Source organism: Artibeus jamaicensis, unplaced genomic scaffold (assembly GCF_021234435.1).
Source record: "Artibeus jamaicensis isolate MK-2021 breed Jamaican fruit bat unplaced genomic scaffold, CSHL_Jam_final contig_456, whole genome shotgun sequence".
NCBI classification, from domain to species: Eukaryota; Metazoa; Chordata; class Mammalia; order Chiroptera; family Phyllostomidae; genus Artibeus; species Artibeus jamaicensis.
This window is the reverse complement of record NW_026521839.1, coordinates 2,719,355-2,746,366: the sequence shown is the minus strand read 5'-3', so window position 1 is coordinate 2,746,366 and position 27,012 is coordinate 2,719,355. Positions and strand designations below refer to the sequence as shown.

General features: G+C 40.3%; 1 protein-coding gene across 3 annotated transcripts in view; it reads left to right on the top strand.

The window, feature by feature from the left end:
- Positions 1-27,012, top strand: part of LOC119055814 (suppressor of cytokine signaling 2-like) — a 104,766-nt gene that overhangs the window by 20,866 nt on the left and 56,888 nt on the right. The window contains exon 1 of one of the 3 annotated variants that reach the window (XR_008391846.1): positions 10,265-10,423. The exons of the other annotated variants lie outside the window; for them this stretch is intronic. The gene's annotated coding sequence lies outside the window, so the exon portion shown is untranslated. Of the gene's footprint in view, positions 1-10,264; positions 10,424-27,012 lie in introns of those variants that run through there. 3 annotated transcript variants of the gene reach the window in all.

The window sequence follows — 27,012 nt, the reverse complement described above, 5'->3', positions numbered from 1 at the left end:
TAAAATAACAGACTAACATTATGGGAAAAAACAAGGCCATATCACTTCTATTAGATAGCTCAAAGATTCAAATATATGTTTTAAAAAATAAAACTGATAAAGTATTAAAAGAAAACAACAACAAAAAAGGAAATTTCTAAAATGGTGAAATCCTTTGTAATTAAGCTATTGAACTCCAAAGACAGATAGGGATAAATTAAATCTGTAAAAATTTAAAACTTTTGTATAGCAGCAACTAGAAAAAACTAGGGAAAATATTTTCAATACACATAATAAATGGTAGCTAATTTTCTTCTTATTAAATGAACTCATAAATCATAAAGATAAAGTCCAATGGGGAAAAAATGGAAATGGAGAAAAATACGAACTTTCAGTTTATAAAATAAAAAATGGATTATAAATATGAAAAGATATTTAATTTACTCAAAGGAAAGGCAATTAAAAGAATGAGCTATTATTTCTCACTCTCAGATTGGCAAAGATGTAACTATAGTTAGATAGACTGCGGTCAAGAGTGTGGAGAAACAGACTTTCTTATAACCTGCTGGTAGGGCTAAATACTCTTCAAGGTCCAGCTTGAGAACATGTCACATTTTTTATGTATATATTCCTTGACCCAGCAGTTATGTTGCTAGAAATTTATTCTATCCATATACTCAGTTCTCTTATGTAAAGAATAATCTATATCTGCATCTAATACATAAACTTCACTGCAACATTCCAGCCAAAGCACTTAAATATTCATCAATAGAAATCTTAATATATATACCCACCACTTTAGATGTATTAACATAGGAAGATGTCCAAGGTATACTAAGTTCAAAAAGCAAAAATAAGCTGGTGTTATCCTAGTGGTTACAAGTTAAGGTACCAGGTACACAGTTGCGCCGGTGCAGCCCATTTCCTTGAGAGCATATGAGACAATGTCGACGACGGTAATCTCTGACAAATGGGGCCGGCGGAGACAGGGGAGTTATAAAAAGAAGCCTTTTAACTTAAATTTCATATCTTTGCATGTGTGTTATTTGGTTTTAAATATTTCTTGCCACACATACCTATTGGATTTCTCATAAACAGAAGAGAGTTTCCTACTTTGCTGCATTGTACTTCTAAACAAGGGTTACATGTGTGGCAGTATTGTTTTGGATAAAGGCTAACTTGCTCAAAATACTAAATTTACCATGTAAATCCTCACTTATTTGAACAAAAACTCCAGTCTTTGTGAAATGTATTTAAGTGATAAGTGAGTTTTAAAGTCTGAAGTAATTTCTTTACAAAAACATTCACTTCAAGAACCTACAACTGGATACATTTTGAAATATAGTTTTATTCCCCAAAGTAAATGATTATTCTCCAAGCAATATAACTGACAAACCTATTATACATGTGTATGTTTTGTTTAAAAATACAATGTCTACAATTTTAAAAACAGTAAGTATTTAAAGTAATAAAGGCAGTGCTGGAATGATAACCTGAAGGTGATAACATTTCCATTACAATAGATTACCTAGAAATGGTTGTAATGTTTCAGACTTTATAGGGCACTGAAATAAAAATAAGCATCTGAATGTGACATATTACAGATAGGATTTGATTTTTTAAAAATAGTCCTGTTTTTCCTTTCTTTTTTTTTTTTTAACACAGGGCCATTTTCATTATCATTCAAATGATAGTACACCTAATTAGCATATAATTGTTCTGTAATCTTGGTTTAAAAGTGAGTTAAAATTTTGTGTTTTTTTTTTCTGTAAAGTCCTAGGAAAACAATTTAAAAATTATAAGTACAGTGCCAAAATGCAGTCACCACCTTGCTAAAAATCTTATGATTTAAGGGGGCTTTTGAGCTTTTTCTGGGCATTGAACTACCACAGAGCCATTATGCCTACAAGGCCTCCTAATAATGATCAGATATTTCAGCTTGGACTAATGAATGAAGAGGGAGAACAGCCAGTCCTCTATTATGCTGTAGAGTCAGATGACAATGGATAATCAAGAATAAAGATTAATAAGCAAACTTCAATTTTTACCTAAAGTATAAAATTAGGGACTTAATCAAATATGAAACATGTAGATGTTGGTCAAATAGTTTTTTAATTGATTGAATTTCTTCTGGGCTAGACATACTAATCACTTATTACTGTTTCTACAATATTGAATTTGCATTCTAATGCAAACTGAAGTTAGAAATGGACAAAACGGTGTGTGTGACAACTTGTTAGATCTTCAGCTAGAACAAGACGATGACAGTTTAGGTTAAATTTTTCATAACCTAGGTGTAATGAGAGAGATGTATCTGAAACTTCTAAAAGAGATTAAACAAAACTGTTTAACATTTTTTAAAAAACTTTTTTATGGAATTTATGGGGGTGACATTGGTTAGTACAATTAAATAGTTTCAGGTGTATAATTCTATGATTCATCATCTGTATATTGTATCATGTGTTCATCAGGCAGAATCAAGTCTCCTTCCATCCCCATCCATCCCCTTATGCCCTCTCCTACCTCCTGCCACTCCTTTTCCCTCTGGTCATCACCATTCTGTTGTCTGTGTCTACAAGGCAGAGTGTTTTTCACTGTTGCTGTTGTTTTTGCTTAACCGTTCCACCTTTTCCACCCAGCCCCCAAATCCTCCTCCCCTCTGATAGCCATCAGTCTGTTCCATGTATCCACGCCTCTGTTTCTCTCTTGTTCACTAGTTTATTTTTGTTCATTAGATCCTGCATATCATTTGGTGTTTGTCTTTCTCTGATTGCCTCATTTCAGTTAGCATAATGCTCTCCAAGTTCATCCAGGCTGTCATAAAGGGTAAGATTTTTTTTTTTACAGCCAAATAGTATTCCACTGTGTCAATGATCCACCGGTTTTTATCCCTGTCTCACCCCCATCTATTGATGGACACTTGGGCTGCTTCCAAACCTTGGGTATTGTAAATAATGCTGCAGTGAACATCAGGGGGCATATACTAGTGTTTCAGATTTCTTTAGATCTATTCCCAGAAGTGGAACCACTGAGTCATAGGGCAGTTCCACTTTTAATTTTTTGAGGCAACTCCATACTGTTTCCCACAGTGGCTGTACCAGTCTGTATTCCCACCAACAGTGCATGAGGGTTCCCTGTTCCCATATCTTCGCCAATACTTCTTTGTTGATTTATTGATGATAGCCATTCTGACAGGTGTGAGGTGATATATCATTTGTGGTTTTAGTGGTTTAGATGATTAGTGACATTGAGCATCTTTTCACATGCCTATTGGCCATTTGTATATTCTTTTTGGAAAGTGTGTATTTAGGTCCTTTGCTCGGTATTTAATTGGATTGTTTATCTTCTTGGTATTGAGTTTTATATGTTCTTTATACATTTTGGATATTAACCCTTTATCAGATATATTGTTGGTAAATATGTTCTCCCATTCAGTGGTTTGTCTTCTCGTTTTGTTGATGGTTTCCCTTGCTGTACAGAAACTTTTTGGTTTGATGTAGTCCCACTTGTTTATTTTTTCTTTTGTTCCCCTTGCCCAAGAAGATAAATCAGAAAAAAATATTGTTATGAGAATTGTCAAAGATTTTACTGCTTATGTTTTCTTCTAGGATATTTATGGTTTCGAGTCTAACATTTAAGTCTTTCATCCATTTTGAGTTTATTCTTATCTGTGGTATAAAAAGGTGGCCTAGTTTCATTTTTTGGGCATGTGTCTGTCCCATTTCCCCTGCACCATATATTGTCCAGACTGTCTTTACACCATTGTATGTTTTCACCTCCCTTGTCAAATATTAATTGACCACAGAGACATGGGTTTATTTCTGGGCTCTCTGTTCTGTTCCATTGATCTATGTGTCTGTTTTTATGCCCGTACCATGTTGTTTTGATTACTGTGGCCTTGTAGTATAGTTTGATGTCTGGCAGCATGATCCCTCCAACTTTGTTCTTTCTTAAGATTGCTGTGATTATTCAGGGTCTTTTGTGGTTTACATATAAATTTTTGGAATATTTGTTCTAGTTTTATGAAATATACCATTGATATTTTGGTAGGAATTGCTTCAGATAGTATAGACATTTTAATGATGTTAATTCTTCCTCTCCATGAACACAGTATGTGCTTCCACTTATTTGTATCTTCTTCAGTTTCTTTCTTCAGTGTCTTATATTTTTCTGAGTACAGGTCTTTTATAACCTTGGTTAAATTTATTTCTACATATTTTATTCTTTTGAAGCAATTGTGAATAGGGTTGTTTTCTTAGTTTTTCTTTCTGATAGTTCATTATTGGTGCATAAAAATGTGACTGATTTCTGGATATTTATGTTGTATTCTGCTACTTTACTGAATTCATTTATCAGTCCTAGAGGTTTGTGTGTGTGTGTCTGTGTGTGTGAAATCTTTAGGGTTCTCTATATACAGTATCGTGTCATCTACAAATAATGACAGTTTTACTTTTTCCCTTCCAGTTTTGGATGCCTTTTATTTCTTCTTCTTGTCTGATTGCTGTGACTAGGACTTCCAGTGCTATGTTGAATAAGAGAGGCGAAAGTGGACAACTTTGTATTAACCCAGGCCTTAAGGAACACACTTGTAGTTTTTGCCTATTAGTATTAAACTGTTTAACTTTCATCTGCTTTGTTTATCAGTGCGAGTCTAGAGAGGATGCTAGGGAGGGTGAGAAGGCAGGCCACCATGACCTAGAATCTTAGTTTTATGACTTTAGGAAAGCATCCCGGGCCAGGAAAGAAGTGCTCTGGGTCCCAATTCTAGCTCTGCTGGGAGTGAGCTGAGTGATCTGGGGTAAACTACTGAGTCTCTGGCGAGCTCGGTTTCTCATTCGAGGAATCAAGAGATTGAATTAAGCCTCTTTAGCACTTAGTTCATAAATAACACCTTCGCTGACCTTTGTCTGGAAAAGAATAGTAGAGCATACGAAGAAATAGGTGGTCACTATAGTCACTTGTGACTGTTTTAGATTTGGAGAGAAACTTTTTCTTTCTGTGACTTCCCCTAAAGCATGTAGAATGATTGACTCATGTACACAAGCATACGTTCTACAAGGACTGTGCCAGGTGCTCCACAATATATTGGTGAATAAAAGACCTGGTGAATAAAACACTTCACTACCTTTGTGAAGTGTATGTTGCAGTGTATGTAACCAGGTGGGGCTGGAGTGCAGTAGAGTGAGTCCTAATCGGTTAGGGTAAATTAGATTGGCCATTAAATTCTAACTTCATGTACCCTGGTAAAATCTGCTAACCCAGTACACCAGGTACCCAAATCTTGAGACTAATATGCTTCATATAAATGTGACATGGCAAACTCAGAGTCTGGGTAGCTTTTAAAATTAATCCATGCATGTTACTAATGATACCTTTCTCTAAAACAAAACAAAACAAAACAAGACAAAATTTTTGTATTTAGGAGTCTTGCTGTCAGTACGATTATTATAATCTTATTTGGAAATTATTATAGGTATACTGTAAAATAAAATTAGTAATTATGTTAATGGTAAGAACCTAGATTTCCAACATAAAAGAAAATACATATAAGTATAAAAATCAAAAGAGCAAACAAACCTTTATCCGAAATGTCATTCAGAATACTAGTTGAAACTCATGATGTTTTTACTCTGAAATATTTTCTTTTGTCCTAGCTTTGCTGTTGAAAAGCAGGAATCCTATTACGCAGGTTGTGGTTTCTAAATGCTAATGTCTCTCTAAAAGGAACCAGAGTTCTTAGAACAGGCTGGTTCTAGGTCTGGAGCAGGAAATGAATGAGATAAGCCTGGAAATCTTGTTGGGTCAGGAAGCAAAACAGCTCACGGACTAAGAGGGATAATGTCAAAAGACACAGCCAGCTAAAGATGTTCCCACTGCACGAACATGGGATAGTTTGCATACCAAAAAGAAGAATGATTACGATGGATTTAAATCCATCAAATACATAGTGGTATTAAACAAAACAACCTGTTTCTAGGGCGCTAATTTATTACTCTGAAAACTGATAAGGAAAAGACTCAAGGATTTATCTTGCTCTTTTTGTATAGACTGTATTTCCGCATAGCCAAATGGTCGATGAGGGATAGTTCTTCATAGAAGAATTCCAGCTAATAAGGAATGATAGAGATAGTCAGCATTTTGCAACCTTAATAAAATAATGAATTAAGCAACACTAAAATTATGTGAAAAGTTAGTAAGAGAAGTTTAAAAATGAATAATCAGGCTGAAACACATAAACCCATCAATCAGCCCTTAAAAGTGGGACAGACAGACATCATGTGCCTGGTCCAACAAAACGTGTACAACACTGTCTAGAAAGCGTTACTTGCCTAAAACAAGAACTGGAATCTAACCAAGCCTCTAGATCTAAGGATCGTTTGTCAGAAACATGGATGACAGAGGAACACATTCAATGATACCATATTGAAGTAAACAGGTCTGGAATCAGTAACAATCTGTAGGACTATCACAGAGGAGACTTAGGAGACAAAACAAACAAATGCATTTTTGTGGACCATGTTTTAATCCTAAATTAGACCAACCTTTTACAGAATCATTTTTGGAACAATTTGGGGAAATTAGGTATTAGATGGTATTAAGGAGTCTGTGAATTTTGTAAAAGTGATAACACAGTAACTATGCAAACTATTCCTTCCTTAAAATTATACACTGAAGTATTTTAGTTATCAGGGTTGACACCATGCCTAAGATTTACCTTACAAACTCCAGCCCCTCTCCCCAAGCCCTTCTCTCTCATCATATGAGGCTAGATAAAACAAGATTGGCAGAAACAAGTTAATCATTGTTACAGGTGGGTGGTGGATGTGTGAAGATTATTAACTTATTCTCCCCTTTCTGTGTGTGCTTGAAAAGTTCCACAATATACCATTTTAAAAGTATACAGTTTCTGGGGAAGATTTGCTACTGTGTCTATATTTGGCCAAGCGTCACCCACTCCTAGTACTTTCTCTTGGTTTCTCACTGTGTTTTCTCTAAGGAATGGTCTTTGTCTTGCTAAGTTCCCATTTTCTTGACTCACCCATTTTCCTTTAAGTCAGAAAATTTCTTATTTCCTTTATACCCCTGTGGTCTTCACAGGGGGTCTAGAGTTGGGCTTGGGTAAACATAACCATTTTCCCACTCGCCTGGACAACGTGACACCCATGTCTTCTTTCTGTCCCATGGGGTTGCCGTTTTATTTTTCTTCCTGAGATGCTTGTTCAGTTTGTGAGGGATTTGTGGTTGAATTTACTGATATATAATTCTTTCTACAAAGGGATGTAAGAAATTCTTTTAAGATACAGTTTTATCCTCTAAGCTTACAACCCCAAGCTGACAGATGTAACACGTTTTTCTCAAGTAGAAATAGGAAGAGAGTGGCTTACGCATCACAGAAAGCCACTTTCTCTCCACAGAACCTGTTCTTTCGTGGTGTCTGCTTCTCCTAGGCATCGCTGTGAGAGCAGCGTGCGGGCTGTCTGTCTGTTTAGAATCCTGCCTGCCATACCAGTCACACATCTGTTTTTGTAGGTCTGTTGGGAAGGAAGCGGCCTCGATGAGGGAGAGCTAATTCATAGTCACTGAGTATACACTAGGTTCTGTGTTAGGTGCTTCTTCACAGGCACCATTTCATCAGTGATAGTAGTAATAAAAGCAGTTGCATACAACTGCTATGTTCCACTTGACATATTTTCCATTTGAACAGACAAAAGCTCTGAGGTTACTGCTGCTATTTTTAAGTGAGGTTAAGTAACCTACTCAAGTTTGCTCAGATATTAAGTGATGAACTCTGACTCCCAGACCTCTGTGGCCTTCACCAGTTTTTTCCACCAGTTCTTTGAGTGTGACTTGCATAATTTTGCCATCCTGTATACCCCTTGTACAATTACTTATGTTATGTTTTCAAATCGACGTATTTTCCTTTAAGTATATTGACCCAAGAAGGAAACTAAATTTCACAGTCATAAGTGAAAAACTAATGTCAATTGCATAAATACAAGGTAACCACATAAGTAAATGCTACAATGAAATTTTAGCCCTTGCATTTGAGACTGGTCCCACGCGGATGGAGCAGAGTGGGCCCTCCCCTTGTCTGGCCACCTCATGGAGCACACCGCCTAGGTCGCCTTGTGTGCTGGGGGTGGCGTGGGTGCTCCACTTGAAGCTACGCTTTGTTTAATATCATGCAATGTGGCTTCAGATAAATGAAGCAGTCATGGCTCTGGGTCTCTGTTATAAAATGAAAGTAGATCGTAGTACATGGACTAGACCTCAGTCATACTTTGGCCAACACACTATTAACATTAGGTATGAAAGTTAAAAAAGAGTTAGTTCAAATAACTAGATCAGAAAACAAACATAAAGGGAACTCAGTGAATAAATGAGCTAATTATATTTTTTGGTAATAAATTTTGATTATATTAAATTTCCAGTGCAATATAGTTTAAGCTATGCTTAAGATGTAGTGCGTATACATATTTGTGAGCACATACATGTGTATATATACATACATGCATACACAAACACACATGTCTTTGTCTAGGTATTACTCTGTTTATACTGGGGGTGCTCATACCATGCATGGGCTTCCTGAAGGTTAAGTATCAAAAACAGTCCTAGACAAAAACAGTCCTGTGTAAACCGTCCTCGTGCATAGGCCACAGCCCGGATTTACGCACAAGAGGCCGATTCACGAGCAGTTTGAAGTGGAGTGTCAATCACAGCTGTTATCTGGCTGCACACTGCAGATTTATTAACTAGCACGAAGGCCCCACCTGGCAGTTTGGGGCTGGCATGTGTGTGGGGAGCATGGTTAAAGATGTTGAATCCACTTAACAAGCAATGTATGCCTGCGTCTGTGTGTCTGTGTATAAAGACATCATTATACACATTTTGCTCTAAGATCATGAGGTTCTGAAGGCTGGGGTCCAAAGTCTTGAGATATTTAAAAAGTTCAAAAACCTTCTGTTTTATGAGAAAGATTTTGTATTTGAAAGGCAATCTAATTTGGCAGAAACAAAAGCAGCTCTGGAGTCAGACAGACCTTAGAGGAAATCCCCACTTTCTCCCTACAGGCTGAGACCTTATCTAGCCCGTCATTTCCTCATTCATTAAGCGAGGCTAGTGGTTCCTTCATCAGAGAATTTTTATAAGATTGAATGAGAAAATGTGTGCAAATCATTAAGCCTCATGCTTGACCCCTGTATCATTCACTTATCTATCATTATCATCGTGATGATATCATTATCTTACCAGCAGCTAGGTGCTGCAGACAGAGGTTAAGTGCGGCAGACAGGGTCCGCGAGCGAAGTGGCCAGACTCAGAAGGCTGGTGTAAAAGCAATTGGGAAATAAGCGAAATGAGATAAACAGAAAGTAGTGGGCGTGGTTGTTAGCAAAGGTCTCTCTGAGGAAGTGGCATTAATTGGAACCCTGACAGGTGAGACTGAGCCAGCCAGGAAAAGAACCAGGGGCGGCATTTTGCAGGGGGAAGGCAGGGCAGTGGGGAGACAGAGGGTCATTACCAAAGTCTGGGTGGAGATGATGGTAAGTCAGGTTTAGGGAAGTAGCCTTGCAGATGTATTTGGATCTTGTGATAAATATTCATTTACTTCTCTTCAAATATCCTCAAAAACAAAATTACATCATTCATCAATTTCCTCTAAGTATTAATTCAGATGAAGAAAGCAAACATGCTTGTTTTATAAAGTGTAGGTTCTTAAGATCTCAGAGCCTCACAGCCTCCCTTTCTCTCTGAATTATTTGTCTTCCTGGCCAGGCCCTGGGATCAGATATGTTGCTGTGATGAACGGACCTGCTTTGGGTTCAATCATTATTTACACTTAGTATTGCTCGTTCAGATTCTTGGTAATAAAACTTCTCAGAGATAATAAAAGGAATGAATCTTCTTTTATTTTTTATGGATACTCAGCTGACTTACCAGCAAACAAATTTAATCACAGAAATCCACTGTTGTGTCTGCCATGGGTAAGGGTGACTCTTGACTGGCTTACAGGGACAGCCAAAAAATCCCTGAGTGAAAGGCATGAGGTGGGACATGTTCCACTGAGAAAACCAGCTCTCAGATCACACCCTTGCCTCTTGGTTCTAATTCTGGCTTGATCTGGAGAATGAACGAGAGCCAACACTTGGTCTGGTTCCCAGATAGCTGGGTCATGAAAGTGTTCTCTGTGTGGGAACTCTATTGGGCATCCACGCAGCTGAAAGCACAGATAACCTACTTGCCTACTCAGCTTCCTTCTACTTTCCCACTCTGCAGTTTCAGCTTGTCGGCCTCCTCCTTTCCCAGTGGCCTTTCTCTTGCCTTGGAGTATTGCTCTCCAACACCCTGCAAACCTCTACTTGTCTTGGATGGCTATTTAGTCTAAGGAAACCAGTTAGCTGTTAGGAGTGAGCTGCATCCTGCCACTTTCAGGCATGATAAGGTAAGGATTTCTTGGGTTTTTTTGGAAACCTAACTGCTCTGGAATTGTCTCAGAAGCAACACCGGAGGGCAAGCACTGAAGCAGCCCTCCTGGAGCCCTCCCTGCTTCCTCCCTTCCCTTGGAGTTGTTATGTGGTTGTATGTGTGCGTGCATTTGTGCACACCTTGTCACTGCCTGTTTTTTTAGGGGATTGGTGCACCTAGAGATAAATAGTCAGCTACTTGCTAATGACTTCCCATGGGTAAAATCAACCAGACATGTTCTTAAGCCTCAAAACTTGAGAGCTGATTTGCGGGCTCCTATAGAGAAAATGATTCGATCTCTGATGCACATACCAGAGAAAATATCACTAATATAGAGTGGTGGGAACCCTATGGGCTTTGGAATAAGGTCCACCAGGTCTGGTGAATGTTTTAGTGCTCAGTAGCTGTGATCTTGGGTATACTCACCTCCAGAGGTCTTGTGAGGATTCAGTACTGTAGTGTAGTGAAGCAGCTGACACAGTGTCTGGCATATAGTAGGCACTCAATGATTGTTGGCTATTTTATTACCAGTATAAATTGCCATTATTCATTTGGGTGGAATAGAGAATATAGAGGTACCTATGGCTGGACATATGAAGTCCCTATAATGATGTCCTAGTGACTTTGGTAGATTACCTCCCCTCTTGTACAACTCCTGTCTCCCACATGGGCCACAGGGTTCCCAGTGTCACTGTGAGGGCAGAGAATGTGCCCCGGGTTCTGTGAACACTGTTCTGCAAAGTGCCTGGTGCCTAGTAGGTACTGAATATTTGAATAAAGGAAATAAAAATACAAATAATTTATTTTCTGTAGTCTTATGAACTTCAGATGCTAGAAGTGTTGAAAAATCAAAATGCTTCTAAAGTAGAATTTTTTAACTACTCTTATACTTTTTAAAGCTGTTCAATATGGCATCATTGGACAAATTCTAATTTCCCTATGTTAAAAATACTTAAAACAAACAAAAAATGGATTCCAGGCAGCAGGATCTCAACACATTTGCGAATAATCTCCATTTTCTTTAAGCCAATCCATTCTGTATGATTTTGAAAATGTTAGGAATATAATTTTGTAGACAAAAGACTTGGCCACTTTTCATAGTGAGACTGCCATGAATATCACAGAACCGTAATTAAGAACATCTATTTAAGATGCATTTTAAACTATAGTTAATAATACTGTATTGCATATTTCAAAGTCGCTGAGAGTACATCTTAAATGCTCTCTCTCATCACAAGAAAAAAACCTCTGTAACTGTGTGTGGTGAAGGCTGTTAACTGGACTCACTGGGGTGACCATTTCACAATAGAGACAAATATTGAACCATTGTGCTGTGCACCTAAAACTAATAAAATGTTCTATGTCAATTATACCTCAAGAAAAATGTGTTTTCAATAAACTGAATGGAGAGGCAACTGATTAACTTAATAAAGAGCAGTCATCTTATTATTTCAAGATGTTCACATTTTCTTGGACTTGACTGACAAAGCTGTCCAAAAGGAAAGGCTCTGTCCTCCATCAACAGCTGTTTCTTTAGGGTATCTCAGGGAGAACTTTCAGGAGCCTGCTAGGGTTGCTCAGAACAGGGAACAATGCGATAACTGGACGGAAATGCAAGGTCTCTCTGGGGGTCTTTGTAATATCATCCCAAATCAAACACTGGCCTCAGAAAATAATCAAATTAGTGAGAAAAAACAAACAGCTAAACCAGTGGAGTCCTGTCTCTTTACTTTCCATGTGACTTTGACTGTATAGAAGTCAGTTCCCTTGGAATGCTATTTCCTCTTTGCTCCTCCTTTTTTCTAGTTGTTTCCTTCTCTTTTCTGTCCCATCCGGTAAACTCCTACTCACACTTAAAAGCCCAGTTCAAATGTCTTCTCCGGCCTGGAGCAGCCATTCTTCATCCTCCTCTTCTTGCTGCCAGGCAGAATAAATCCCTCCCTTCACAGCAGATTGTACAAACACATTGTTTTGAAATAGTTTGTGTATTTGTCTATTTCCTGTCTTGACTAGGGGTCAGCAAACTACAGCCTGTGAGCCACGTCTGGTCCACTGCCTGCTTCCGTACAGTCTGTGAAATAAGAATGGAGTCCACATTTTCAAATGGTTAGGAAAAACCAAAAGGAGAATACTATTTCATGGCATGTTAAGATGATGTGAGATTCAGTTAGGTATCGTCCATGGTCACTCTCATGCTACAATGGCAAAGTAGAGCTACTGGGACAGAGACCAGGTGAAGCCTGCAAAGCACATGCTATTTACTGTACAGCCCTTTACGAAAGGTTTGCTGGCATCAGCTCTGTGGGCAGGACGCTGATGTCATGGTCACATGCCTGATGTGTATTGTTACCATAAGCTGAGCACTGTACTCAGCACTTGCTAGGCATGATCTTATTTAATCATCAACAATTCTATGAGGTGAGTACTACTATCATTTCCATTTTGCAGATGAGGAGACAGGCACAGAGATGTTGGGTAGCAGTTTGTGCGAATGTGATTTAAATCTAGGTCTGCCTGCCTCCCGCTGGATGGAGCTCACAGCTGTAGTGTCATCCTGGTCACCATTCTCCAGGCACCGACGAGAGCATCTAGCAGCGTCTGTGAAATAAACTAGTTACATTTACTCCCGGTTGCCACCCACTGTATTCCTTGGTTTAGGGGAAGGACTCTAATGCAACTTCTATTAGTTTCGCTAAGCAGAGAGGACCGTCGCCAGGAGATGGATTAACTAATCTATTAATGGCATATGCTGGATATGTCCTCTGAGCCAAACTCAGTGCCAAAGCTGAGAAACAGAAGCAAAGGAGCCTGCAGTCTAACAATGAATCCTTGGCCTGAACATCTGAATGAGGCAGAAAACTCTCTCTGAACCATGTCCAGTAGGGCAGGCTGAGTAGCAGAAGAGAGGCTTCAGGCAGTTTACCTGGAGGCTTCGTGGCAAATGTTCTTTCATTGTTTTCATATGGAAGCCCTTGTTTATTTTTATTTATTTAAGTTTTTGCCCCTCCTGGGGAAGATTTAGTGACGAGTTCAGATGATACAGTGGCTGCTGCCAAAACAAGGAAGGTTTTCTGAAAACTTTCTGCAAAACTCCTCTCTACCAGGCTCAGGAAGAAAACGGCTGCCAGGCGTCCCTGCGTCCCCGGCAGAACCGGGAGACTGAGTGCCCTCATCCCCAACTGCTCACAGAGACTGCCCAGCCATGTACCCATTCCCAGATTTCATCTTGCTCAGTGCTCTTCCTGAAACACGGAGCCCTCACCTGTGGGCTCCGTGAACACCCAGTGGGGCCTCAGTTGTAAACCCTTACTGCACACAGACTGTGTGTGGTCTGTGAATCAGCGGGCGGCATCACCTGGAAGTTTGTTAGGAATGCAGAATCTCCAGCCCCAAGCAGACCTCCTGAATGATAATCCACATAGTTAAGATTTCTGGGTGATTTACATGGACATTAATGCTTGAGAGCAACTTCTCCAAAGCTTAAAACTTAAGGCGAACTTGATCCTTAAAGAACACAAGACCCACGGTGGAATCTAGATGTAAGTACAGCAGAAGGCAGGTGATTATTTCCACAGAGCATGTGAGAGCCATGCTTGGCACAGATCCGAGTCACACTCATCCCTGAGAAAACCCCAGGCAGTCCTGGATTCCAATGTGCGTGTTCTAATGATGCTCGCTGCACATCTGCCGTGAGCAAAAGTGCTGTGAGCACTTCCTCCTTCTAAAGATGTCTGCAAGAGCAGGAGAATATTTAACGCTCAACACCAGCCTTTTTATAGATCACTTTTTAGGTTGGTGCTAATACACACATTTCCTCCTGTTGCAATAAATAGGACTTGGTTCCTTCAGCATCTCTGGGAATTCACATGAAGAGCAGAAGCATGAGTTCACTGTACCCCTTCTCAGGGTCTCACCATCTCTGCTCGAAAGACAGCCATACCAATAATGAAGCTTCCTCGTGTTCTTTGAAGCTTCCATACTTTACAAAGAGCTCTGGCTAGTTCTTTGGATAGAGGTGGACAGGAGAAATTGTTATTACTATGGCAACTGTACTGTGGGGAAGTGGGGGGAGCAGGGAAGTTATTTACCAATACACATGATGACAAGGTGCTGCTCTAAACTCTGGTTCCTGATTGGGCACTGCACTTGCACACATATTGGGAGGCCCTATAGCACAGGTGGCAAACACAAGGTCTGTGGCCCTTGTGCAGCCCTCCACCTGGTTTTATGCAGCTCAGTACCTTGTTACTACCCGACAGCAGCACTGAGCTCCTTGCCCCTAGTTAAGGAGTAGTTACATTTATACAGTCCTAAAATTACATTCAGCCCTTTGAAGGCAACAACAAGGCTGATGTGGCCCTTGGTGAAAATAAGTTTGACACCCCTGCCCCATAGCCAGACATAAGGCTGTGCACTTTACATTCTTTCATTTACTCTTCTCTAATGTATTACAAAACTGGTACTTTTTTTGCATTTGGAGAAACAGACCATCTGCAAGTGGCATAATCAGGACACAGGTGGGCCCAGTTCCAAAGTCCAGGCTCTTGGCTATTACAAAATCTCTTTCCCTACACAATGTTCAGTCAAGGGGGACAGGTGCTTCCTTGTATGCTTTAGAACTATGAGGCAAAATTATTTAAGGAGGCAGAACCATTTTAGGCAAGAAAATACCTAATCAAAAGTGAGAAAGAGTCTAGTCTGCTTCTCATTCCCTCCCTCTACTAGTAAAAAGGAAGTTTCTATAACGTATTTCTTTTGTGGATTACACCTCAGCCCGAAGCAGAGGGGGCCACCCAGAGAGAGTGAAGCAAGAGGGAGGCCTGAGAGTCTTGTCTAGGAAGAGGCCAGTTGCACCAGCAATAGGAAATATGGATAATAATAATAATTATTAATAATAATTTAGTTGCAATCTCTTTTCCTGAGTGCCTATCATGCACCAGTGCTAAATAACTCACATGTATTTATTTATTTAATTCCTCTAAACACACTACAAGGCAGGCATTAATGGGCCTGTTTTGCAACTGAGAACACTGAGGAGCAGAGAAGCCGAGACCCCTGCCCAGAGTTGCATGGCTGCCTCAGTGTGAACACAGGTGCGCCTGCCTCCACAGCACAGGCTCACAGCTGCTGTGTGGTGGACATTTAGAGGCCGGTGGTGAAGGTGGAGGTGCTTCCTACTGCCTCTTAGAGTGGACGAAATACAGCAGTCAGACCTGTAACTTCTGGATAAATGTAAGCATGGCGTTTTCTAGTTTATAGGATGCAGACCAGTGTTTCTCAAACTTGACTGTGGTTCAGAAGCACCTGGAGGACTTACTAAAGCACATGTCGCTGTCCTCTCCCAATCCCCTCCCAGCCAGTTGCTCATTCTGTTGGCCTGGCCCTAGGCCTGAGCACTTGCATTTCTAATAATTTCCCAGGAAAGGTGACCTAATTTATAGGACTCAGAGAAAAATGAAAACAAAAGTCCCCTTATTCAAAGGGCAGAAAAAAGTACTATTAAGTAAGGTGCTAAAAGACAAAACTGTTGCCATTCTTCTGTGGTCCCTCTCAGTTAGTCACGGCGCTTTTAATTTTCTATTTAATGTTCTAAGTAAAGAAAATATAAGGTAAGTTTTTGGCATAAATTTTACCATCCATCTGTAAGTTACAGAAGTCTTAAAGAGCATTTCACTCATCTATGGAATCACCTTAATGATACATTTCTTGTCTTTTGTAACTCATACGTGTACATATTTCATTCTTATCAGAAGAGTAGAATTGCTTCACGAAACTGAGTTGTATTTATTTCTCTTCTTGATACGCATGCATTCTATCAACTTTCTCTGCTTGTGAATTACCAAAGAGTAAGGAAATGCAGAGAGGATAAGAAACTGTGGGTGGCCCTATCTCTTCCTTCCCTTCTTGGAGTGTAAGCAGTTGGCTAATTCTCAAGGAAGAAAGGATACCACAGGGGTCGTTGGTGGTCCGTCTTTCTTAGTATGCTACCATTGCCTTTGTCCTGGCTTCAAACAAAAAGGGAGACCTCACTGGGCCATCAATGTCCCCTTTTTCTCCTTCTCCTTCTCCTTCCTCAGTTTATTTGGTTGTGGGCATGATGCATTTGCCTCACCCGTGCTTTGAATTGTAGTGAACTCCCATACCTGTGGGTTCACTGGGCTCCTGTGCTCATGGGGCTCTGGGGATGCTATCTGTGGATGGGCCAGCTAGCACTGGTATTTCTCCTTTGCTCAGACTAACGCTCCACTGCTCCACTGCTCCACTGGACTTTACCTTCAGAGATAAAATTGTTGGGAATTTAAAGGTAGTGACAGCATTAAAGTGAGTATGAGGCCCTCCTGAGTAAGGGCCCCGTGCCCAGGTGATAATGCCAATTCAGATCATTTATGTAATTTGCCAGGTCACTGTGAATGTATACAATCAAGAACAGGCAACATTTTGCTTCGTATCCCAACAACAAAGGCTTTCATGATTTTCCACAAGAATCAGATTGCCTCCCAAACAAATGACTCCTGCAAAGTAACAGTTTAATGACAAGGAACCAGTTTAAAAGGCAAGAAAATAAGAAACATCCTAACTGAGTTTGTTTAAAAATACATGTGCTTTTCCCAAAGTAAAGGCTTGAGGCAAAATCTAACCATATTTTACTGAACCCACAACTTTGGGAAAATAGTGCAAGATACTTAGCTGGACTCAAGATGCCTGAAACATTCTCTATTTCTAGAATTTCATTTTGGCGGGTCAGCTCCTGACCCCAGCTTATTCTTCCAAAGGGTATAGGGCTTTGATGGCACAGAAGGGAGGCTATTTCCAGAGTTAAAATTCTTCTAATTTCTTATTAATTTTCACGTTTTTTAGGTTAATATAATTAGCTCTAGTTATATGTCTTCTTAGCAAGGAAGAATCTCCCTCTTCCTCACCCCACATTTATTTTTCCCTTGTTGGGTATGATCAAAAGATAAAAATCTGCAAATTCCAAAGAGAATTTCCTCAGATCTGGAACTTACTCCTTCACCTTGACAGAGTTATATTTTTACTCCCAGCAGACATTTATCACAGGTAGAGGGATCCGGGTTTGTTTGAGAACAAACTCACAGGGGAAGCAGCTCTGCAGAGGTGCAAAGTACTATCGGATTCATCATGTTTACTGAGTGGGTACCCGGGCACATCACACATCTTTCTGACCTTGTCATTTGGTCCAGCTGAGGACCGGAGGGATCAAATCAAGGGGTTTTGCTTGTTTTAAGCTTATGGGGGTAAACCATTAACAGATTATACTTGACCAAAGTTATCTGCTGTTCTCTGAGAAAATTGTTTTCCCTCCTCTGCTTCTGTCCTTTTGGTTTGTTTGACTTTGTTAACACACTGCTTCAAATTGTTTTTCCTACAGTGTTTCTTTCAACTCTTAGGGCCCCCGGAAAAGAAGGAGAACATGCACGGTTCCCCGTTCTGTGACCTTGCCTAGAGACTGTGACTTGCACCATTATGGGGTTCTTATACTTCAGTGGTTGGAAGGTGATCTGAACTAGGAGCCACATGCAGCTCTACCTTTAAGTCTGTGTGGCCTTGGGGAAATTGCAACGCCTTAAGCTTTAGGTCTATTACATAGGAATACCACCTCTTACCTTAGAGCAAATGTTCTCAAACACCAGGTATGTGCTAAAATGCATTTTTTAACCCTCTCCTCAGAGTCTGACTAAGTAGGTATGTCAGAGATACTTACTATTTACAGTTCACTGAAGGGGTCAGTGTTGTCTGGTGAGGCCAATGGCAGGGAGCAGAAGTGACATGTGTCACTACTTTGACAAACCATTTTGGAACTGGTCTGTGACCCCCTATGTTCCCTTTTGCCTTTGCTAGGTGACACTGCATACAATGTGTTCCATTTGTACAAGATGGAGACAGTGTGGATCTGCAAATCATTGTTTAGAGGGGAGATGTCATAGAGAGTCACTTGACCTATGGTAAACTTGGAGTGAGAAACTTTCATATATTGAGCAACAGATACTTGGAGGTGGACTTGCTTCTACAGCATAAACTAGCTTATGGCAAGTGCAGACTTGGACACCATGAGTACGTGCTGTGGCAACAAGACCCTAAAGTGCACAGCATTACCTCAGCAGTCAGGTGGTAGGCAGGCAGGGACTGATCATGGAGATTAGGGATATGGAGTTTGTGTTATTTGGTGGGAAAATGTTTGTCAAAACTCTTACTGGGGATAACTGGGGAGACCATGTGAGGACTGAGCTTGCAGTATGAAGGGAAGATTCTAGAAAACATAACATCAGTAATGTGTATTGGCCACTACTAGCTGCAATCAGAAAAATGCTATAAAAAGAGAACAAAAAGAGAGAGAGAGAGATGCTCTAGAAAGAACTGGCAGAAATGAAAGGCAGCATATCCCAGCAATGTGGTGCCTTGAAAGATTGGAAACCCCACTGCAATTGGCTTGCAAACTGTGAGAAATAGGATATAAGAAGGCCGTGGATAACAAATGTCCACAAATCCAGAGGATCCAAATGACTCAAGGCCAGGATCAGATGTGGTGTGTGGCTACTCAGTGGGAGGAAACCGATAGAGAAAGAAGGAAGTTTTGAAAGCCGTGTTTCCAACGAGATGTATGGATGGGGTTCCTGGCACATGGGACTGACTGTGAGCAAATATATTGGAATTCTACTGAATCTTTGAGAAAGCGTTTGTCTAAAACTCAAGAAACTAAAAACATCTGTAGAGGGCATATGCCACAATATCTTTTTTAGATGTGTTAAAGAAAAATCAAGTACTATTAAGAACATCCAAGAGGGGTGAGCCGGGTGCTGCAGAGAATAACATACTTTCCCTCTCCTTCCAGAAAACAGAATGAAAGTCTAATGGAGGAACCTCCTCCATGCAAGGGTAGGGGGCCACCATAGCCACTGTCCGGTGAAATTATAGAGTTGCCACAAACCAGTGACTATGGTGTGTCTTCTATTCTTCCCTTTTTCAAATGGGTGTACAAGCTGCTACTAACATGTCCCTGTCCCATCATTTTATGTTGGGAGTATCTGTAGTGAGTGGCAGATTCATAGTTCTCTAGTCCAAGAGGAGCCGAACGTGGACCAGGCAGTGACTACTGGTCAGCACCTAGAAATCCTAGATTTTGAGCTCAGTCCGTCTATGGGATAGGACTTGGAACTATCTTTGTAGGAAGGACTGAGTACATTCTCTGTGTAGGGAAAAGGGGCAAAGGATGGAAAGTGTCAGAGATATTTACTGCCCATTCTATGTCCTTGTGTTTCCTTATGTCTCCTAGCACCTTGCAGGAGAGTGGGTTATTGGGGTCATGGCAGCGGGCTACCAGACCAAAGTGCAGTAGAGTGGTGTGCATTCTCCATGCTCCCTTGTTGAGATAACAGACCAGAAAAACAATCAGCAGACTGGCTACTGGGTCACTACTTGGAAAGAAGTACTGTGAAGAACCACCAAACCTGTGGCACACTTTGTGTGAGGAGGAATTTAACCTTGGTTTTGTCATATCACTGAGATTTTGAGGTTAACAGAGGCTCTCCCAACCTAATCAGTGTGGTAGAGTTGGCACAGGGGCCCAGAATCTGCACTTTTAAGAAGCATCCTAGATGCCTCTAACAGATGGCATATAGACTCCAATGACAGAAGCACTGTCTTTGAGGATTGCAATTAGATAAATTGTCTAGAGGGGCCTTAGAAGATAAAATTAAAATTTATTTTAATCATGGCTTTCAATAAATGAGTAAATGCATTCTTAGAATACGCACAATATTTGTTGCTTTAATGCATGATGATTATAGTTTAAGTAGAAATTTGATCTATTGTTTATGCTACTGGTATAAACAACAGACCTGTCAGCAGGGCCAAATGACAGAAAAACAAACAGCTGGGGATATCTCTGCAGTGCATGCCAGCTGGGCCACATTTCCCCAGAGCCACTGTCTCAGCTCTGTTCCAGATGGAAGGGCCCGAAGAGTCCAGCACTGTCCATGCCTCCTGGCCAAACTCACCTCTGGGGGAGGCCAGTCCCGTTCGTGAGCAGCAGCAGCTGCTTTCATTCTTTACCCGCTAGTACTCACTCTGCCAGTTGGCAGCCTGAGTATACTGTAAAATGGGTGAGTGCACCCGTGAACCCATCCAAAGTTTATTCCAGCTGGCTCGCATGGATCTCCTTACTTCTTGGTGACATATTATTCTTTTGGTATCCTTGTCCTTAGGAGTAGCACAGTGGCTGAAAACAGAGGTTTGATTACTTGCACCACTGTATACTCACTGGGAAATGTTTCCCTCTCTCTCCCTCTTTCCTTCTCCCTCTCTCCTGTTTATTCACTATAGGGTCAGGCTGTGAGTGACACAAGACAGTGCAAGGTACATGGTAAGTGGTCAGTTATTAGCATCAGATTGTGCTGTTCTTGATCTAATCTTGCATTTTAGCCTTTGTCTGTCATGGTCCAAAGTGCTGGAGACCAGTGGGCTGGAAGTCACGGTCATATTTTCTGCCTCTCTGAAATATGAAAGAAGGCTTTTCCAAACACTTTAAACTGCCCATTACTAAGTGTATTTACATTGTATTTGACTGGCACAAACCTTTGTCATTCTTTTTAAGTTAAAATAAACCTGACACCGGGTTTGGTGGTAGCTGTAGGCTAACAAGTTAGAAGAGTATTTTCGGTATGTAGGGAAAAAATTGCAACCTTGAAAAGTACATTCTTTCCATCAGCACTATTGAGAAACTACTTGAAAAATAGCCAAGTTAGTCTGGGCTTTGAAGATGTGGGACAGGGGAAAGGCCTCTGTTCTGGGTTTACATAGAGGTTGTATATTTTTCCATGGAGTGTGTATTTAGCGGCTTTCTAACTTAGAGGCATTTTGGTGAAAGAGAGAACCTTTGATGTTATTTAGCTCGATCACCCACCCAAGATGAGATCCATTTTGTCAATGTTAACACTTTGATAGGGTATCTACTCTTTCATGAGTTATTTCTACCAGTTAGAAAAAAAGTTAAATGTCATCAGCTTCAATATTGCCTTCTTATAATTTCTACCCACTAGTGAAATCTGCATCTGTCTCAGCTTCAGTGTCTTCATTCATGCAAATAGAATCTGTCCTTACTTGAGCCAGGGGGCAGTCCCTAGTTGAGCCCTTTTCAAAGCTGTGTCCTAGTTATTCAAATGGCCCAGCAGCCAAGACAGAACTTCACAACAGCTCATCTCCTGTACATGCTTTCCTTGGACACTGTAAAGAGGATTCGTGCATTAAAGAAACATTACTTGAATTTCCTCCTTTCCCCATCCTCTTCCTTCACCCACTGCAGCTGCTTTGGCACTTTGCTCTTCCAAAAAGAAGATAGAAAAAATAGATAGACAAACTATCCTGGGGGTGCTAAAGTAAGTAAATCAACAAATAAACAAAATTTATTTAACATGGTATGCACAGTGAAAATAAAGTTATGATGTGATCCTATAAATGCCAAAGTATAAAAATTATTGAAAGGTAGGCCCATAAACAAGAAAAAAACACCCAATTTTAAATGCTAGCCTGAACATGTTTTCACCTTTCTCCCATTCTGAATATGAAAGCCCCGAAAATCAGGGAGGGAAGTTCTTTGGAGTTTATCAAGAGTAGGGAAAGAAATGAGTTTATCAAGAGTAGGGAAAGAAATGAGTGAGCAGAACCAGAATCAGGTTGAGTGGGCAGAGAAGAGGTGGGAACACAGCCTGTGTTCTGTCCAACACAGTGGTAAGAGCACTGAGGAATGGCACCACAGTCACACGGATGTGACCAGAGCCCTAGGGGGTTTGTGGCAGATATTTGATTCTGCTTCTCTGCTGAACACTTTGAGGTAAAGGTCTCTTGTACATTCACTTATCCATCCAAATGTTTTTGAGTGTGTTTTCTGTAACTCAATGGTAGTCACCAATTGTGTGGCAGTTCTTCACATGGTCAATAACACCTTTATCTCCATTGTAAAGATGAGAAGTATAGTCCTACCAAGTGTTTAACACTGTATTAGACATTGTAAGTTTCAAATCATCTGTCAGCCAATCAATCAACCAATCATCCATCCTTTGTAACAAGAGAGCCCCAAATATGAGGCAATTCAAAAGAAAAAAACTTGAGAAAAAGAAGTTGGCTTCTGGGGAGTGGTAGATGGCCTGGCATTTCAGTGAAAAGTAATTGTGCTACAGAACTCTGTGAAGGCTCTGCAAAACAGTACACACCCGGAGCTAAACTCTGAACATGCAGCAAATGTCCAGTTTGTTGGACAGTCACTCTGTTGGAGATCCTTATCTTACATATCTTTTATTTTCTTCCTAATCAGCACCTAGAACAACGTCAAATATAGTCAATGTTTACTTCTATAGAACTTCAGAGCTATAGGTGGTTTTGGAGATCAACACAGACCAAGTCCTGAAGTTTTGTAGATGAGGAGCCAGGAACCTACCTGGACCATTAGAACAGCTTCCTAATTGATTGTTAAGCCTCTAGCTCCCTCAAACTTGACATAGCCATTATACCCCTCTTCGCTTAGTCAAGGGCTACTCACCTGTCAGGTTTCAGTTGGGTGGCTTCAGTTATCCCAACCTCCACACAAAATTAGGTCTCCCTTGTCATTCTCCAACAAAAGCACCTCTTGACTTTCTTGTATAGCATTTTCTAATAATACTCATGGTTAAATTATAGTTTTTCATGACTAATTACACCTAAGAAAGCTGTAAGTGCCAAAAGAGCAAAAATGAGTTATTAATTCATCACTCTGTCCCCAGCACCTAGCACAGTCCTGGCACAGAAGAGCTCAGGGAACATTTATTGAATAAACAAAATTTTGGAAGGCAGGCACCAGAGCTCTCTTTTTAAGACACAAATCTGATTATATCTTTTTCTTGCCCAAATTCCTTTTTTTAGTTCCCCATAGTTTAATAGTAAAGAAAAACATTTCTTGGGATGTTCTTACAATTTGGCTTTTCTCTAAGCTCCTCGGGTACTTTCAGCCCTCTATGCCTTTGCCTGTGCTGTGTCCTCTAGGGGGCGCTCTGTCCCCTGCTCCTGCCTGAGAAGGTGAAGCCCAGACTCCCCAGGGAGGGCTGCTTGGTCTGGTAAGGTTCTTGATCCTTCATAGTGCTTTGTGGTTCCATGTGTTGTTTTTTTCCCTCATAATTCTTAAGGGAAAAGAAAAGTTTTGTTTAGGGTAATTGTGATTAAGATAACTGAGACCCTTAAATGTTTTAAATTATACATTTTTAAAGGGGGTGAGAAGATGTGTGAAAATCAGTTTGAACTTTTATGAGGCATGAAAGAGATGATCAAATGTCAAACTCAAAAGAAACACTGAAAAAAAGAAACTTTTCACAGAAACATGTCGATTGAAAAATTGTTTAGAGATTAAAAAAAGACATCTCTGACTTGTTTTGGTGCTGAGCACAAGCACCAATGCACACCCCCTCTTACAAGAAGATGGTCGGGGAGTCAGATATTAACGCCCCCCTTCGAGGCTGCCCTGCCTGTTCATTATATGGTATTGTGGAGAGGTTTTGACACTCGACTGCTTTCTTCCAAGTTTTCACTTTCTAACTTTTTGGCCATTGCAGATAAATATCTGTGTGCTTCCAGTAGTGTGCTGGGCACACTGCTAGTGATCTGATGTCAAGTAGCTGCTCCTTCATCTGTTGCTTGCTGAGGTGACACTTGAGAAAAATTTTTAAAAGCACTTCAACCAAATCTCAGCTTCTACCCTGTCTGTTCCCACATGAAGAGGGCCGGCAGTGGGGCTGGCTGGGTTTCACGTCCCAGTCTCTCTGCACCTGCCGGGCCGGTCCAACTGCACTCTTCCTCTCCTCTGGTTAGCGATACCACCTGTGAGATCCAGGCCTCCGTTTTCCGAATTTTTCCCATGTTGATGTCTCCTCAGCAACAGCAACACACATTCCTTAGAGGAAGCCCTGGAGGGTACATGGCATGCCCGCGTCACACAGCAAGGTTGTTGGTAGAGGGAGAGGGAACTCAGGTCTTGAGTTTCTGCTCTTATTGGGGTCAAGGGTGCAGGCCAAGGGGGTCATAGGTTCACTCTTTCTTTACCTAAACCTGTCCCTGAGTTCCCCCTATTGCTCCTAAACTGCTGGGAATAATGGAGGGGCAGAGGAATACACGCAGCCAGTGGTTCTCTTCTACCACCTGCCCCTGTCAGCTCCTCTCTGCTCATTTCTTTTCCCTGGCCCATATCTCCAGTTATTTTCCTGGACTTTCTTCCGATCCCCCTGCCTTTTCTAGGGCCTTCCCCACAAATTTCACTCTTGTTACGTTAGGTGCAATGATACAGCTCCCTTTTTTGTTCCTTTTTTGGAAACATGACCCCTGAGAAAGGGGACAGGAACTTCGAGCCATAGCAAGGTGTTTTCCCAGATTAAAAGCTGCTGTCTCTCATGAGATAGAGTCTACCATTCCCTTAGCATGCAAGAAGGAGGCAGTCAAGTTTCTTGCTTTAAATTGTAATGTTTCCTTCCTCTCCTAGATGTTTTAGAAGCTAAGCAAAAACAAGTGTCTTTTATAAAGCTACTTCACTTTGACATCTCAGGTTCTTAACAGGCTTTGTAATAGCAGCCTCCCATTTGTTTGCGCGAGCCACTTTTGAAGTTGACTCTGTGAACTTGATGAAGCAAGACATCATTAAGAAGGAGGTGTTCTTGGAAATGGCTCTGCAGAGTTTAAACTCCAGTTCCTCATTTTGTGTTCAGACCAATTCCTCTTAGAACACATGGTAAAGATGATCACTTTATGGCTCCATCAACAACATGGAAAAAACCCAGTCCTACTGATTACAACAGAGCAGCTGGGCCTGATGACTCTCCAGTTTCATCTCCCTTTTGTGGCCTCCTCCATTGCTGGAGAGGCCAGAAGCTCGGAAAATCAACGTTTGTCCTTAGAGAATAGGGTTGCACATTTTCCCAGCTGTTTCTAGGCAAAACTGAAGCACAGCACTGGAGATTTTTGGAGATTTGTTTCCTTCTGACAAACCCCTTCACCCCCTGAGCAGAAAATTTGACTATGGCCTCTTCTTATTATTTCTGTCCTTTATTGTGTTAAGTCCAAAGGCTATAAAGAAGAAAGAGAGCAGGCACTGCTGTGGATAAATTCTACTAAACAAACAAAATTAAGTTTTAATTGACTCAGTTATAGTTAATCTGGTGCTTTTTTTTACTGAAATAAAAACATTGAGAAAATATGACATAAAAATTTATTTAGTAAAAGTCCTGAATACCTTAAAGGGATTAAGAAAACAGATTAGCAATACATAACATCACCTTACATTTATATAATGCTCTGCATATTTTAAAGATTTTTCGTGACTCATAAAAGGCTGAATCTCACATTACTTGTGAAAAGAAAGCAGGGAGGATATTTTCATACTAATTTATGGATAATGATACAATTTCAAGGGTCCAAGTTCCATGATGTATAAGAAGGTCCTCTCTGTGATAATTAGGGTTATGAAAAAATGGTCAACAGAATCTAGGGGCCCTTTTTTTTAATTACCTCAAATTTAATCCAGAAAAATAAATGATTAAACAAGTCAGTGGAAGAAGAGAAAAAAAGGATATTTCCTTCCCCTTGAAATGACTTAAATTTAACTGTGGTCATCAGAATATACAAAATCTGAAGTTACTTGATGCTAGAAACTTCTAGTACTGATTTGAATTTATAAGACTTAAACAGTGAAACAAATTTTTGTACTCTTAGATTAATATACCAAATTATGCAGATAAAGCCATTATCATTTTTGTGCTTTTACAAACATTATTCTATTTAATCTCGTGCTTTTTTTGTGGATGTGACAAATCAACTCCCATGAAGAGAGATTTCTGGACAAACAAGACAAAAACATAGGATCAAGACAGGTACAAATCTTTGCCCTGGCTGGTGTAGCTCAGTGGATTGAGCATGCGCCTGTGAAGCACAGGTTTGCTGGTTTGATTCCCAGTCAGGGCACATGCTTGGGTTGCAGGCCAGGTTTCCAGTGGGGGATGCACGAGAGGCAACCACACCTTGATGTTTCTCTCCCTCTCTTTCTCCTTCCCTTCCCCTCTCTCTAAAAATAAATAAGTGAAATATTTTTTTAAAAGACAGGCACAAATCACAGTAGACTCTACTCTTATTACCCAAATAATGGCATGGACAGTAATGTGTAGGAGACAGACAGCTGCGAAGACAAGGCATCTCAAATAAATGGTATTATTGTCATTCACCATCCATGATTATCTAGCTGGTAAAAATCAGGCTCACTTGATTACAAGTAGGTAAGGGATATGGACCTTTCCATTTCTATGGTTTATAGTTGTGAGTATGCAAAACACAGTTTATTCTTATATTATTATTTACAAATTGTGTGTTAATTGAATTACCAATTATGTGTCATTTGAATGTAAACATTCTTTTTCCCATTTCTGTATATATGATCCAGTGATCTATGAGAAACTAGTTCCTTACTTTTAGGATGAAAGAAAGAGCACAAAAACTATAGTTATATCTGTATTACTCACACACACACTCTACCCATCCACTCCA